Genomic DNA, 15,149 nt, shown 5'->3' with positions numbered 1-15,149 from the left:
CGGATTTGCACTATCTCCGACGATATATGATATTTTATAACCCTCTTATTTAAGGATAAAAAGTTATTGACTAATTTCCTTCAACTTTCTTACTACTCGATGGAAGCGCCATTTTTCTCACAAAAGAGTACCTAAATAAATGTACCTATTCAGAATTTTTTTTTATAATACCAAATGACGAGACGAACAAATCGTGCACCTGGATGCATTTCCACTCACGAGCTTTAAATCGCAAAGATCTCATGAGCACTGCCACTGCGCCTGTCGCCCTGAAACATGAGTTGACAAGTCATATGTGCCTATAATTTCACCAGCACCCTTACCCTTCAAAACCGGAACACAGTCTAATTAACCGACATCAAAAAAGGAGGAGGTTCTCAATTCGCCTGTATGTTCTTTTCTTTGTATGTATGTATGTTACGCGATAGTTCCGGTATTTGTGAACCGATTTTCATGGTTCTTTTTTTGTTGGAAAGGACTTCCATAGTGGTCCCATTTCATTTTGAAGAAAAGCATCCACCTCGAAGGGTGGCTGTTCACGCATGAAGATTCATTTTTATAAATAGCGCCCAACTTTAATTTAGGAGCAATTACTTTAGTGGTTGATTTTGCTATTTCTCCAATTCAAGGCTTTTTCTCTGCATATACTTTGAGTTGTGAGAACCGTTTTTTATTATCTCCAGTATCAAGTCCTGTATAGTGGCGACCTAGGGGATATTTCAATAAAACTTAATAGACGTAATTCCACTTACTTTTGAGGTCGGTTTTTTTAGTACTCTGTACTGAGATTATTGTTTATCTGCTACTATTTTTGATATATGGTGCTAGGTCACCTGTTAGAACTATATTACAATTTTGCAAATAATTTAAACATGCAAGTAGTTTTTTTAAAGTGACATGAAATTTGTAAATTGTAATTTTTGATACACAGAAACTTGTAGAACTGTAACTCGTCATATGTAATTGCAGAATGTAAATTGTAAGGTTTATTATACGTAAAAAACCTAATGTAACTGGTCCACATTAAATTATTAAGCATTTTTCTTCAAAAACAAACTTGATTAAGACAATAAAAGTTTCGCACATTAGATATTTAAGTTACAAATTGAGAACTTGGAATGCATTCAGCGTTTCACCTTAGCACTGCTAATAAACGGTTGAGGTCTGCCAATTGGGTCAGATAAATGATATCAACAATGCTATTGGAATTCACTATAGATCGGAATTGTGACGCAATCAACAAGGTTTGAAACTACAGTGAAACAAAAGCTTTATACTGTTAAAGTCTATTGCACAGCTTCTGTATACTTGCATAACAAAACTCCATTATTTTTTATAATATTAAGTGATGGGGCGGGATATGTCGTGCGCCTGATGGTAAACTACACGCCTGTCCGTACAGTTGCAGTACTCAAAGCTTTCAATCGCAAAGATCTGCGGTGCACTGCCACTGCGCCCGCTTAAGTTGACAAGTCTCATATGCCTGTAATTTTATAATAATAATAATAATAATAATAGCTTTATTTATCTACATTAAATAATAATTTAGCCTTAAATAACATAATCTGAAGTTACACATGTAGATAAAAAGGCAAGAGTCTCAGCTTGAGCTGTTTTTCAGACTTTACCTTTTTGGTGAAGCGCTACATTTAATTCTGTGATATTAATAATATAATAATTCTGACGTGGCTCGACAAGCTCCAGTAAAATGACTAAAGTATACAATTTAAACTTAAAGCTATGATTACATTGTCGTAATGGTAGCAAATCCACATAAAATATTTCATTTCAAAATACATCAAGTATAGATAAAGTATAGATAAGGATGAACTGCACACATAATTACAATAAATAGTGAAAAATTATAATATATATATATAATAAATAAATAAAGAACAAAAATAAAAATATGCATAAATCCGCATGACGACACTACATCCAATTACTAGCAGAACTTTACTTTGAAAGTAACCAAAGCCTGCATTTCCTTTTGAAAGTGTAAGAAGACTTCAAATTCCCTATTGGAGGAGACAAATCATTCCAACACTTAGATGCAGCAAATTTGAAACTACCGCGATAAACCGTTAGTCTAGGAGTTGGTGATATCGTAAAGTAGGATACCGTATCGATCGTACATTGCCATCAGCCCCGTCGTTCCAACACAACTCTTTAGCTAAATAGGCAGGAGTGCATGATTTCCTCAAATTATGAACGAATGTATTTAATGTATTTACACACTCATAGCCCCGCACAGGAAAACCCTGTATCACGGGTGCCATGGACACACGCATAGATAACCTCAAATTACAACCAGACACGATAGAAATAAATATAGACCGTACAAATATTTCTCCCGACCCGGGACCTCTGCGTGACAGGTCAGAATGGTAACCGTTCAGCCACGGAGGCAGTTGAATAAATATAGATAGTTAGATACATATAGATATAATTTTCGTTATTTCATATACTCATGACATAAAGAATAATAACGCAACACACTCATAAGCAACGCACTAGGGAAACGGTATCACGGGTGGCCTAGACACAGCCATAGACAACCACAAATGAAACCCAAACTAGCGAGAGAAATAAATGTAGGCCATATAAATATTTTTACCGGTACGGCAATCGAACCAGAGGCCTCTGCGTGGCATGCTCGTGCTGGAGCATGGTAACCGTTCGGCCACAGAGGCAGTTAAAGAATAGTAATAATTTTATTTAAAATATATACCAAATAACTTGTAACACTTGCGATTACCTACGTAAGTATCTAAACTTTTAATATGAATATATTTTGTTTATGGTTTGTACCAGTTGGGTGTAACTGGTAACTAAATCATTTTGGAAAGGTACAACAGGAATATCAAAAATGTTATCATAATCACATCAAAATCTTAACAAAAGCGCAGGTTAACAATTAATAGAAACAAAAGCTACTTACATAGGTACTTATGTACACCTAATTAAGTAAACTCGGTTATTAGGTCAGACAGTTATCTAACCACATTGCATCACGCTCTAGTATTCTGTTATAGTGTAGCGCGTCAGCATTAGTGGGAAAATCAGATACTGAACATGTATTATAATCTGTTTTTCATACTGCCCTTACATTAATGTCATGTGTATACTAACCCACATGTGCATCCAACACTTTTTCTTATGCTTTTCACCGGTTTTACCTTGGAATATACGGACATATGGAGAAATGTTTTTTTATTGGTTAGCAAGTGACAGGATGAACAGGTCGTGCACCCGGTGGTAAGCGCCTGTCCATAACAGTTGCCGTGCCACACCGAGCTTTAAATCAAATATCTAAGGGACACTGCCACTGCGCTCGTCATATTGAGACATAAGTTGACAAGTCCCATGTGCCTGTAATTTCACCAACATCCTTCAGTAATGCTCCCGTTACTGCTTGGCAGCAGAAATAGCCAAGGTGACAGTACTTCCCTGGACGAACTCTTTCACAAGGAGCTCTACTGCTACTATCTAGATGTAAATCTGAAGGACACTGGCACTGCGACCGTCACTCTGAAACATCAAGTTGTTAAGTCCCGTGTGCTTCTAGTTGCACCAGCACCCTTCAAGTTATGCTCACGTTATTGCTTGGCGGCAGAATGGTTGCCGTACTTGGTTGAACGAACTTTTTCACATGGAGGTCTACTGCTACTAATATTCTAAAACATGTTTCATCTTTTCCCATTACAAGTATGAAGGCATTTCTTTTTTGCATTTTTTTTGTTTCTCAAGTTTGCTCAGAATCTCACTTCTTTGATAGAAAGTGGAAAAGTACAAGAGAATGATACAAGCAAGAGCACATCAAGCTTGATACTTTGAACTTTGGAGCATTCTTATCGTAAGCAATATAGAGTTCAACACGAGTGCTGAAATTACACATTTATCTAGAAGATACCTCAAAAATATCCAGGTTGCGTCGTTAGAGAAACATAACACTGAAGAGTTACACTCTTTCCAGTACGCAAAATGATAGTGGAGGAAAAATATTTATGTGTTGATGAAACATCTACGGTGAAATCCGTCGCCTTATGTGGTTAGCCGGTGACAGATAGCAGCAGACCTGCAACGCTTCTCGAAATATAATCGACGTTACTCGACGACGAACCAGGCCGTCGCAAACCTCAATTCAGTATATTTGTGGGGTGCACGAAAGGAGCCTCCACGCGCCCCATTCCTTTCTTGTAGGTACATCTGGCGTACTCTGTGCAATAACCAGCGAGTAGGTACCTTAAGTCAACCCTTTCACCACTATAGCAAGCATTAGAGTATGCCATCGATTCGTTAAGAAAAAGAAGAAGTTACCTTCTTTACAAACTACCCACAGTTTGTGGATATTCGATTATTGAAATCCCATTTCAAAATTCTTAAGTTAGGCAAGGATTTAGATATCATTGATATTTGGACTATTCATGCAATGCAACACAGATTTCAGAGCAAAAATCATAATAATCTGGAGCTCATATCACAACTAAGTTGTGTAATGGTAAATCAAGTGTTTCTTGATAAATTCTTCGTGCCAGATACTTTGCCTGTGTTTTTGACAAGCACTGAATCGCGTTCTTAGGTTTTCGCGATTGTTACACAAAGGAAATGAAACTAATTTTTCCCACCTTGTATTAGTCTTTCTCCTGTGAGGTATGGAGAAATCTCTTAAAGAAATGAGCGGAGGTACAATGGGCGGTCTCATGCCCATTGTACCACCGGGTATTTTTTTTTAAATTTAATTATATTTTATTTGTCACCATTTTGGTGTACGTACATTAAAGAATTTCTGTATTTTAAATAGAAAACCACCGTGAGACTAAGACATATTAACTAAAAATAACGAAAGACTCCCGTATTTAAGTCGAAAATTAATCTCGAAAAATAGTTTGCCGGAATTCTTTGACTAAGCTCAATTCTGTGCACGATAAAGTTAAGTTCACGGTGGAGAGAGAAGCCTGCCATTTTTGGACGTTTTGGTTATGCGTCAATCTTGTGTTCGTTTGTTTACTACAGTTTACCATAAGCCGACGCATACTGACCGGTACCTTAGGGCAGATTCACACCATCATCCATGCCATAGATCACATAAATACTAGTAAATCCATGCCATTTATCTTCTGTACCATGTAACATTGATCGGTCGAGCCTTAAGTCTGTGTGACCCACAATACGTACACCTGGAACTAGATTATGTTAAACGTGTACTGGAAAGCAACGGCTTTAACTAGAGGCATCGTAATCGTGTCGTGAACGCATGTACTCGTCCTCGTCCGGCGGTAGTGGAGAGGCCGCCGAAGTACTTACCTTACATTAAGTAACGGATAAAAACGGACACCTGTTACGCCGAAGATATAGCATCAAGACGACGACGAAACTTAGACAGTTGGTGGGTTCACCGAAGGGTAAGGAGCCATTGAATGTTCCCGGTGTATATAAGATTGCCTGCTCCTGTGGCAAGAGTTACATAGGAGCGACCGGCCGTAACATATCCACACGACTGACGGAACATATACGTAGTATCAAGAACGACGGAACACTAATTGGATTCGGATTCGACGCACTATATTCGTTTTGATAAAGTGTCCGTACTGGCGAGAGAAATGCATTTCATTGCGCGGAAAATACGTGAAGCTATCGAGATTGGTCGTCATTCGAATTTCAATCGTGATAGTGGATGGTCGGTACCCCCCGACTGGAAAACAGTGTTAGGTACTACGTCAGTGGTTACTGTAGACGAGACTTTAGAAAGTGTCGTTGTTAGTGTTGTGTGTAATCCTGCATATGACAAACGAAGGTAGCAAACGAGGGTAGATTCTTACTGGCGAGAGAAATGCATTTCATTCCGCGGAAAGTACGTGAAGCTATCGAGATTGGTCGTCATTCGAATTTCAATCGTGATAGTGGATGGTCGGTGCCCCCCGACTGGAAAACAGTGTTAGGTACTACGTCGGTGGTTACTGTAGACGAGACTTTAGAAAGTGTCGTTGTTAATGTAGTGTGTAATCCTTCATATGATAAACGAAGGTAGCAAACGAGGGTAGATTCTCGCCGACGCCGCCTGCGCCCGCTGCCGTACTGAGTGATCGGGCTGCCAGGGCTTTGGCACGCAGTTTCCGTCGAGTCACCGCCGCGAAATCTCATGATTATGGACCACGAATTGGTTCGAAACATGTCGAGCAAAAATTCGACTTAAATACGTGAGTTATCCGTTATTTTTAGTTAATATGAATTTCTGTATTGTACTTGTATCTTGTATTTTGTGCCATGAGATCCGTAACGGACCCGAAACGTTGGTTTGTTTCAAAAAACAAATATACGCAATTTAGATCCGAAAAATGGTTTCATTCCTATTAATGATGATTTTTTAAATGATGAATAGTAAATAAGTTTAATGGCCTCGGTGGCGCTGGATAAACGTCTCAGATTCAATTTCCGGTAGAACTAATTTGGGTAATGAACTTATCTAAATTATCAAATTCTTAGGTTTTCATGATTGGATAATGAAGATATTTTTTCAGATCTCAATCGTCTATATTTGTTTTTCCAAACATACCAACGTATAGGGCTCTTTACTTTGGTTTGTTTAAAAAAAACATATATAAGTACGGGATTTAGATCCGAAAATAAAAGTTAAATAATGAAAAGAATTGTCCCTTTAAACTTTGAGCTCGTATATTATAGCAGGCTATCTATAATATACGAATTAGGCATAATACTTCTGATCCTCGCCCGGCAGCCGAGCTTTTTTTATAACATAAAGTGACGGGAGGAACAAGTCGTGCGCCTGGACTAAAGCGACATGCCTACCCATAACAGCTGCAGTGCTACTCAGAGCTTTAAATCGCAAAGATCTTTGGAGCACTGCCACTATATGCCCACCCTTACTCTTCGAAACCGGAACGCAGTACCTAATGTGAGCATTACTGCTTGGCGGTAGAAATAGATAAGGTGGCAGTACTTCCCTGGACGAACTCTTTCACAAGGGGCTCTACTGCTACTAAAAAGTTGCGAGTAAAGAGTAGGTAAAAGTAAAGTTTATTTTAAATTGTAATATTTATAATGAAAGCTTCTATCTTTGTTCGGGCTACATAAATATCTTTATAACACAGTTTGTGATTGTCCTTAGGAAGAAACAACCTTCTTCCGAATACATGTTAACAACGCATTGCCTACCGCCACTACTAATTGCCCAATTTTCACCGTATTACTTACAAAGGCGCGGCCCTGATACTTGTCATTTGTATTCCATCCGCAAACTAGTGTGACTACGACTTATATGTCGAAGAAGATTTTGTCACTTCTAAATGCTTTCATGCATTGTGCAGTAATGCCAAATAACGGCGTCATGACATTATAAGTCAAAGATGGCTTGAAAGTAAGGTAGAATAAGAAAAAATGTAATAACCATGCTTAGTCGGGTGGTATAAAGCTAAGGCTCAAATTACATTTAGAATACTCATAAATACTCCCTTGTTTATGCCGTGATTTAGAACTAGTTGGTGGCCGCGTCTTCGTCAGCGTTTCGAGTAGCCTACTCAGTGGCGGATTTGCCCTAAGGACCAGTAGGCCCGAGTCCAGGGCGGCCAATCGTGACAAAAAAATCACAGCTGATGATAACATGAAATAACTTAACGTACCTAAATATTCTAAGGCGGCGTATATTATGGCGGGCCGCACTGCCCCGCATCGTATAACAATAATTTTCCTAAACCACTTTCGTAAATTTTATGTATAAAATATAAATATGTCTACTAGTATGAGTGTTGAGAAAGGGGTGGCTGGTACTGACTACACGGCCAGGGGCCTAGGGCGGCTAAGACTGCAAATCCGCCACTGAGCCTACTGTATTATACTAATTTTCAGTTTTATTAGTTCTCCACACAAACTTCATCCTTTATTTCACAATTTATTTACAATTTATTTATGTGACAAAAACTATTGGTCAACTGAATGGCGCCTGAACCATCCAATTTTTCCCCATCAACAACAGCGACCAACATGAAAGTTATAAAGAAGAATAAGGATAAACAACGGCGGCACTTCCTCCCGCTGAAAGTGCACCTCACTAACATCCGAGGCTTGCACTCGACACTTGACCCGGTCCACTATCACCTGGAGACCGAGAAGCCGCACCTTTTCTTCTTAACGGAGACGCAGATAGCAACTCCTTTAGACGTGGCGTACCTCAACTACCCAGGATACTCGCTTGAACACAAATTTTTCCGTGACAACATTTGTTGTCGGCGTCTCTGTTGCTTTGAGGATAACGGGTTTTCCACTATATGGATTCTGGTGGATACGGGAACGGAGAAGAGTCTCTATGCATGTTGTATACAGATCACACAGCGGTGATCAGAAGACAACCAGACTCTTTGAACATCTGACCGAGATGGCAGATAAAGCCCAACATCGGTAACCCTCAGCGGAGCATATTTTTCTCGGGGACTGTAATGCTAACCACAACGAATGGCTGTTCCCCTTTGAGAAATCGGACTATGCTGGGAGATAAGCGCGCAAGTTTGCGATATCGCTAAATCTCACCCAGCTGGTAAATGAAGCAACGCGGGTACCAGATGTAGACGGACATACGGCCAATTGCTTGGACCTGCTGCTGACAAGAGATCCACTCAGGCACTCGGTATCGATCTCGGCTCCGCTGGGAACGTCCGATCACTGTGTGGTAAAACCGTATCGACTTACTCTCCCACAGTTGAGTATCCAAGGGGCACAAGGAGATTATAGCGATACGAGTCAGCAGACTGGGATAAGGTGCGGCACTTCTTTGCGTCTTATCCTTGGCGGCCAGTCTGCTTTTCCTCAGCTGACCCCTCTTGCTCTGCTGATGCGGTTGCGGATGTGATCCGGCAGGGAATGGAGTACTTTATTCCATTCTCCGACATTCCGCACGGTCACAAAACCCGACTCTGGTTTAATGCGAATTGTACCCGTGCTGACGCCCGCAAGGAATCCGCTTACCAAACGTGGATATGCACTGCTGGGGTGAAGCCATCGAGAAACACGGCGAGGCTCTGGTTGTGTCACTAGATATCTCGAAGGCCTTTGACAGGGTTTGGCATGCAAGTCTGCTGAGCAAGCTTCCCGCTTACGGCATCACTGCAGACTTTTGTAGCTGGATATCAGATTTCCTTGATGAACGGTCAATCAGAGTAAATAAATAAATAATAAATAAATAACGCACACACTCAACATAGCCCCGCACTAGGGAAACCCTGTGTCGCGGGTGCCATGGACACACATATAGACAACCACAAATTACACCCAAACTCACGAGAGAAATAATTGTAGGCCATACAACTATTTCTCTCGGCCCGGGAATCGAACCTGGGACCTCTGCGTGGCAGTCCGGCATGGTAACCGTTCGGCCACGGAGGCAGTAGTCATCGAAGGCTGCTTATCTGATTTGATGGCTATCAATGCCGGAGTTCCGCAGGGGTCGGCTATCTCTGCGACTCTTTTCCTGCTGCACATATGACCTGTTAGTCCCAGGTATTGTTGGGTATGCAGATGACAGCACTGTACAGAGAGATATCTGTACAGCGCAAAGAACAGCAGGGTAATTATCTGTTCGTTGAGAGAGGCCATGGTGGAGCGGACGAACTTGACCTTAACTCTTGACTCTTAGTGAGGAGATGACAATCTGGTCGAGTTCAACGCCACCAAAACGCAGGCCTGTCTGTTTACTCCTAAAAGGAGTCAATTTGATCTGACTCCCACTTTTCTGTCTCTCTTACACAATCTCTCGTACATCTGTTTCACTTTTACTTTTTTTCTCATATTTGTGCGATCGCGATGACTCCAGAGCCGTTAAAACTTCTATTTTCAAATGAATGCACAATTTGTACAAATAGAATACACTTCTACAAGTGAACATAACTTGTCAATGGCACAATTTTATCTTTTACTCATAATGGTACCAAATGACGTTTTACTATAAACTAATTAAGTAAATTACTGCTTCATGACTTGAACAAACTACTGTTTCGGGATATGAGATTTAAAGCAAATACCGACAGCCTAGATCTCCTTGGCATAACATTGAGCGCAACCCTTAACTTTGGCGCATGTATTGAATGTAAGGCACAAATTGCAGCCATATGCTGCATATTTGCAGCCTTGTTAAGGATACCCAGTTTGGGTATCCTTAACAAGGTTAAGCGATATTTCACGCCTGGACAGCTCTTAACTTTATATAAAGCACAAGTCCGATCTTGCATGGAGTGCTGCAGTCACCTGTGGGATGGCTCAGCGAAGTATCAACTTGAGGCTCTTGATTCGATTGAGCGCAGAGCCAGAAGACTTATTGGCGACGTTAAGCTCGAATCTAAAGTTCACAGTTTGGCCCACCGGCGCAAAGTTGCCCGTCTGTTCGTTTTTTACAGAATATATTTCGGTGAGTTTGCCCATGAGCTCCATCAGCTCATCCCGCCCGCCCTTTTACCATCGGACGTCCAGATGTACGGCGGGATATCATCCTTACTTGGTCGATATTTCCTTCAGGCGTACTAACATCTTTTATTATGCGCACAGCCCAGGAATGGAATACCCTGCCTGCGTCTGTATTTCCGAATTCGTACAACCCGGGTATCTGTAAGGTGCGACTGAGTGCCTATTATTAAGATGCCTATCTTCTGGGCAAGCTCGTTCCATCGTAGATCTTATCTCCTATCTTTGCTCCAGAGCTAGGTAGTGGTCAAGAGCAAGTCCTTCTAATTTAAAAAAAAACAAAAAAGTGTTAATATTCTAAAAGTGTTGCAATTGCAATGCCGCTCAAAGTTTTAAATAGCAAAGATTTTATGGACACTGCCACATTGTCAGTCAGCCGGAGACATAACTTGAGAAAACCATGTATCTTAATTTTACAATTACCCTTCCCAACCAGAACGCATAACGCTCGCATTACTGCTTGGCGGTAACGTGGCAGTATTTCCCTGGACAACTCTTTCACAAGGACCTTTACAGCTACTAAACTCCTCATGATTATTGATAAAATCCACCGCAACTCTATTGTACGGACAACGGCACATCAGACTACACATTTTTGTTCCAAAATCGCCTCCAGTGCAACAGAACAAGATACGTCAATGTGTAGCTTGACGTACTGACGTTTGCACATACATGCAATCTTCATACAATAATGTGTTCTTATTCCACCCGACGAATTGTCGAATGCGCTAGCACTGTACCAGACAGATTGCGCTTTTGCGAACTTAGTGTACACACATCAAAAAAAGTTTGCGATCAGTTTGAAAACTTAACATATTTTTAATATGTGGAAATATTATTAAGAAATATGTAATAAATAGTTTTTTTGTTAAAAGTACAACATTAAATAAACAATTAAAATTAAAAACAAATAATAGTATCACTAAAGAGGTTTTTGAAATATTTTTAGAAATTAAAAAATATTTCAAGTTTTAAAAGTGATCGCAAACTTTTTTTGATGTGTGTATGTGCTGCATTAATAAAATTTACATTATGGTTTTCTGGGTTATTTCTTCGTCCTGTTTTTGGTTATTCGGTATCCGGTAAGCCGAATATCGAACAGGAACCGAGTATTCGTTGCAACTCTGTAGTCGAAACATACTTTCTTAAAATAATTTCAAAATAATAATACCAATTTCAATAAAAGAAACGTTTATTAATCTAAAGGAGAATACCGCTAGGTTATAGAGCAATGGCATCTATGCTTACACTAGCTTAGCAGTTTGCACAAACCGACGCAACACAACTGACGACCACTCGCTCCTCAACAAGCCTTTTGGGGTTTTAAACTACGGGGACACGTACACTAACCAACATGACGGATGACAAGGAATGAATTTTGCGACAATGCGTAATAAGAATGATAAGGCAAAACATCATCCCATTTAAACAGTAACTTTGTTCCTGTTTGTTAACCAACATATTGTGCCTGTGGCCCCATAATTAAAATATTCTGTAAAGGTTAGAAACAAAATAAATAGGGCTCCGGTTGAATTATTTTCTTGTGTTTGTGTCAAAACTGAAATTGCTCTTCAGGTTTCAAATTAAGTTTTAAATAAACCTGACTCATTCGAGATACCTAACTGACACTTAAGAATGTATCAAGCCCAAAAACCCCAAACAACAATACTTAGAACAAAACAACACCCATCACGAACATAGAGCACACCACTCTTCACTCTAGTCTGTATTTACAATTTTGATTCACACAGAAAAATATACATTTGATGAAAACTCTCCAAATATTTCAAATCTAAGTCTTATTAATTTAGGATAAAATACGAGGTGGTACCATTTATATTACTAGGTATGAATATAGCTAGACATTCACTGGCAAACATGATGGACAACAAAAAGGTACGGGAGAGTAAACAGCCACGAGCCTAACAAACCATGCATGATGTCCCTAATCTCGGCCAGTAAAGTTTGCCGTTAACTGTCAAAATTCTTTTGGCATTTAAAAAAATGGTATTTTAAAAAGATTAAAGAAAGTAGTTAAAAACTGATTCTGATTCTGCAACATAACATTATACTCAAGCAAAATATTTTTATTATTTTTCAAAGCAACCGCCATTTTGAATCTTAATCCGCCATTTTTCCTAGCACTGGTAATTAATTAGCTGCTTAATTTTTGCACTTTTTATGTCACCTGTCTTTCGTACAATATTATTTAGCATAATTTAATCTACTTAATTCATTAACTATTAAGTTTAGCAAATTTTTAAATAGTAAAAATATAATGTCAAAGGCAATAAAATAGCTGACTTTTACATTTATTTGTTAAGAATAAGTACTACAAAAATCTTATTGTGTGAAGCAGAAATCTAAAAAACCTGACGGTTTCCGTCTAGATCTGGAAATGTTGCCATCGTTTGACAACAAAGTTATAGTAGACACTGCTTTTGAATTCACACAAAAAGACCTTTGACATATAAGGCGTCAAGATAAAAGAATACATATTTTAAGTTTTGTCCCAGAAATATCATTGTTAAAGAAAATATTGTACATAGAATGAAGGCCAATTAGAAGTTTTACAATTAATTATTTTTTAATGACTTTGAACTTGAGATCTTTGTACGGTTCAATTTAATTCGATTTACAACAAAAGTGTTGTTTAAATAGATTTTGTTTTACTTATAATTGTAAATTAACATCCACAATATTTAAAATAAGGCTTGCAATTTTTGGACGTTGTCAAAAGGTAGCATTCGGTATTAATTCTGCAGAACACTTCCATAAAACTAAAATAATTTGATAGGCCATATTGAGGACACTCTAGTATCATCACACCCCAGTCCGATTGTTCAGTAAAGTAACTTGAACAAATCTCGGTGTTTTAATAGCGAAAGGGTATCGAAATGTTTAGGATTTTTATCTGAAAGTCAGATTGCGCTTCGAGAAGGACGGTTATATTCCTGATTCACCGTTTTTCCGAGATTATAGTAATACCTATGGACCATAAAGTTTAAATATAATATCAAACTTCTCCATTTTAGAATTTAAAGAGACGAGAGTTATAAAAGTGCTAAACAAAATGTATACCATTACATCGTACCTCCGTATACAATATACAGGCACTATGAACCATCGTAAAATATTTTAAAAACATAATAAAGGTAATGCGTAATATCAAAATTTGTTCTAATATGAATTATGAATTTCAAAAGTAAGGCAATTCTTGTAACAAGGCACTCTTATATAGAATACATACTTTAGACTTGTGGACATAACAGCAAACTTATATTATTTAATATTCTATTGTATATACGTAATAATTTTTATGTGCGGATCTGTAATACTATTTTGTTTATTAGCTCCCATGTTTCCAGAATACGTAACGATACTCAACTAAGCACCATTGCAACAGAAGGAGCAGTACACAGTATGACAAACAAGTCGTAATACAAAAAGTCCCCACTTTTTGTAATGCTTTTCGTTAATGAAATTTGTTAAGTTTGTTGACTGTACTATAAAAAGATAGACGCATCTAGTGTTAGATCGGAAATTATTGTGCTTTTATGTTGTGGGTCACAAGCAATTCCATTCAATCATAGATGATACTAGAGTAACTAAATTTAAATTTTCTATGTAAAAAGAAATTATTAACCCATATTATGAATCATAATAATTAGATGTCCAAATAGTAGTTTCGTATATTTAACAATAATAAACATTTAATCTGTAATCTGGATAAAACTTGGAACAATTCACATTTCGCAATATATATTTTTGCTTAATTTCGTTTTATACAATAATTTAACAAAAAAACTACGTTTAAACAAACAGGATCAAAAAAATTTTTTGTGCCGCCATTTTGTCGTGTCACTGACGTTATTCGTGTATCGTTTCTGGAACTTGAGTTCTTATCTCCGCGGTGCGTTTTTCGAATTATTGTGTTGTTGTTAAAGTTTTTATTTGTTTACACACTTTGTCAATGATATTTCCTTGTTTACATTCTGAACATCTAGATAACTAGATGGTTCATACTATATTATCTTCATTTTGATGTAAAAATGCATTCTTCACAGTTTTTGTACTAACACCAAACTATACGGGTGTATGCAAAGTATAACAGATCCGCACATAGACAATTTTCTTCATTAAGTTATTTAATGACACATTTTATAACAGGACGGTACGAGATCGGTATAGGCACATGTTCAGGCCAAATGTATAATTAGCAACCTTTTTAATTTTATTATATTTTTTGTTTCTTCTTCTTTCGTCTTTTTCCCTTTTACTTGACACTTTTGATGTCAAATTATAGTAATTTTTGCGTAATAAGGTTGGGACTTGTTTAGAGGAACTATAGCATTGTTATTTTATATTTACTTAATTCTGAGATCAATTTAACTTTGATGTCCCTTTTTAATTAAAAAAAATAATCTTTAGGATGATTATTTTGATTTTCGTCAAAAGTTTTAAGGCCGTGAAGTCCAAAGGACTTATCCTGTATTTTCAATTACTTTTTTTCTTATATTTGTGCGATCGCGATGACTCCAGAGCCGTTAAAACTTCTATTTTCAAATGAATGCACAATTTGTACAAATAGAATACACTTCTACAAGTGAACATAACTTGTCAATGGCACAATTTTATCTTTTACTCATAATGGTACCAAATGACGTTTTACTATAAACTAA

The sequence above is a fragment of the Hyposmocoma kahamanoa genome, unplaced genomic scaffold (genome assembly GCF_003589595.1).
Source record: "Hyposmocoma kahamanoa isolate Upper Pololo Valley unplaced genomic scaffold, ASM358959v1 190, whole genome shotgun sequence".
Lineage (NCBI taxonomy): Eukaryota > Metazoa > Arthropoda > Insecta > Lepidoptera > Cosmopterigidae > Hyposmocoma > Hyposmocoma kahamanoa.
Note: the sequence above shows the minus strand (reverse complement) of the source record.